At 62.1% G+C, this 2,500-nt stretch overlaps 1 non-coding gene across 1 annotated transcript; it reads left to right on the top strand.

Moving 5' to 3' along the window:
- Nucleotides 1-1,377: 1,377 nt before the first annotated feature.
- LOC141979846 (5S ribosomal RNA) lies at nucleotides 1,378-1,496 on the top strand. The gene has a single exon (XR_012637236.1). It is a non-coding gene; the product is annotated as a 5S ribosomal RNA (ribosomal RNA).
- The last annotated feature ends 1,004 nt before the right edge of the window (nucleotides 1,497-2,500 follow it).

Raw genomic sequence — 2,500 nt, forward strand, 5'->3', positions numbered from 1 at the left:
TCCTCCGGGTTGACCTGGTGTCCCGGGGGGACTTAGACTTTTTTTCAGCCTTTTCCTCCGGGTTGACCTGGTGTCCCGGGGGGACTTAGACTTTTTTTCAGCCTTTTCCTCCGGGTTGACCTGGTGTCCCGGGGGGACTTAGACATTTTTTTCAGCCTTTTCCTCCGGGTTGACCTGGTGTCCCGGGGGGACTTAGACTTTTTTTCAGCCTTTTCCTCCGGGTTGACCTGGTGTCCCGGGGGGACTTAGACTTTTTTTCAGCCTTTTCCTCCGGGTTGACCTGGTGTCCCGGGGGGACTTAGACTTTTTTTCAGCCTTTTCCTCCGGGTTGACCTGGTGTCCCGGGGGGACTTAGACATTTTTTTCAGCCTTTTCCTCCGGGTTGACCTGGTGTCCCGGGGGGACTTAGACTTTTTTTCAGCCTTTTCCTCCGGGTTGACCTGGTGTCCCGGGGGGACTTAGACATTTTTTTCAGCCTTTTCCTCCGGGTTGACCTGGTGTCCCGGGGGGACTTAGACATTTTTTTCAGCCTTTTCCTCCGGGCTGACCTGGTGGCCGAGCGTCTCGCCGTCCGCGGCCGGAGCTAGAGATGCCCCCCCCCCCCAGGCCAGCCTGCGAAGCCGCGGCCAGGATCGGGCCCCTGGAAGTCTGACTAAAAATTTTCACCGACCCCAAAAACGGTTAGGGGGGGCCTCATAAAGCCTCCGGAGCGGAAAAAAAAAAAAACGGAAAAAAGGATCGGGCCCACCCGAGGCAGGGGAGTCAGTAAGGGAAAGGGGACGAGGCGGCCCGGAGCCGGGTGCCGGCGGCCAGGATCGGGCCCCTGGAAGTCTGAAAAATTTTTTTCACCGACCCCCAAAGTGGTATTGGGGGGGGCTCATAAAGCCTCCGGAGCGAAAAAAAAAAAACGGAAAAAAGGATCGGGCCCACCCGAGGCAGGGGAGTCAGTAAGGGAAAGGGGACGAGGCGGCCCGGAGCCGGGTGCCCGGAGCCGGGTGCCCGCGGCCAGGATCGGGCCCCTGGAAGTCTGAAAAAAATTTTTTCACCGACCCCCAAAGTGGTGTTGGGGGGGGCTCACGAAGCCTCCGGAGCGGAAAAAAAAAAACGGAAAAAAGGATCGGGCCCACCCGAGGCAGCGGAGTCAGTAAGGGAAAGGGGACGAGGCGGCCCGGAGCCGGGTGCCCGGAGCCGGGTGCCCGCGGCCAGGATCGGGCCCCTGGAAGTCTGAAAAAAAAATTTTCACCGACCCCCAAAGGGGTGTTGGGGGTGGGCTCATGAAGCCTCCGGAGCGAAAAAAAAAAACGGAAAAAAGGATCGGGCCCACCCGAGGCAGGGGAGTCAGTAAGGGAAAGGGGACGAGGCGGACCGGAGCCGAGTGCCTACGGCCATACCGGACGGAAGGCCCCCGATCCCGTCCGATCTCGGAAGGTAAACCGTCCCGGGCCTGGCTAGTACTTGGATGGGTGACCGCCTGGGAATCCCAGGTGCCGTAGGCAGCTTTTCCCGCTGCGAGCCAGCTCTCTCCTTTTCTGGGGAACAAGGGCAGGGTCGCCCTGCCAGGGGCCCTGGGGCTGAAGTCCCTGCCGGCCACCAGGTCAACCCGGAGCCTGCCCCTCTGCGGCCAGCAGGTCAACCCCATACCGGCAGGGGGTTGACCTGGTGGCCGGGAAGCAGAGCGGCCAGCAGGTCAACCCCATACATTCAGCGGGTTGACCTGGTGGACGGGAAGGAAAGCGGCCAGCAGGTCAACCCCATACTTTCAGCGGGTTGACCTGGTGGCCGGGAAGGAAAGCGGCCAGCAGGTCAACCCCATACATTCAGCGGGTTGACCTGGTGGCCGGGAAGGAAAGCGGCCAGCAGGTCAACCCCATACATTCAGCGGGTTGACCTGGTGGCCGGGAAGGAAAGCGGCCAGCAGGTCAACCCCATACATTCAGCGGGTTGACCTGGTGGCCGGGAAGGAAAGCGGCCAGCAGGTCAACCCCATACATTCAGCGGGTTGACCTGGTGGCCGGGAAGGAAAGCGGCCAGCAGGTCAACCCCATACATTCAGCGGGTTGACCTGGTGGCCCGAAAGCAAACCGGCCACCAGGTCAACCCGGAGCCTGCCCCCGCGGGCAGGGGCCAAGCGGACCCCCCTCCGCCCGGGCTTGCCCTGCTCCGAGCCGGGGCTTAATCCCCGTCCGGCCACCAGGTCAACCCGGAGCCTGCCCCTCTGCGGCCAGCAGGTCAACCCCATGCCGGCAGCGGGTTGACCTGGTGGCCGGGAAGGAAAGCGGCCACCAGGTCAACCCCATACTTTCAGCGGGTTGACCTGGTGGCCGGGAAGGAAAGCGGCCACCAGGTCAACCCCATACTTTCAGCGGGTTGACCTGGTGGCCGGGAAGGAAAGCGGCCAGCAGGTCAACCCCATACATTCAGCGGGTTGACCTGGTGGCCGGGAAGGAAAGCGGCCAGCAGGTCAACCCCATACATTCAGCGGGTTGACCTGGTGGCCGGG

The sequence above is a fragment of the Natator depressus genome, chromosome 28 (assembly GCF_965152275.1).
Source record: "Natator depressus isolate rNatDep1 chromosome 28, rNatDep2.hap1, whole genome shotgun sequence".
In the NCBI taxonomy this organism is placed as follows: domain Eukaryota; kingdom Metazoa; phylum Chordata; order Testudines; family Cheloniidae; genus Natator; species Natator depressus.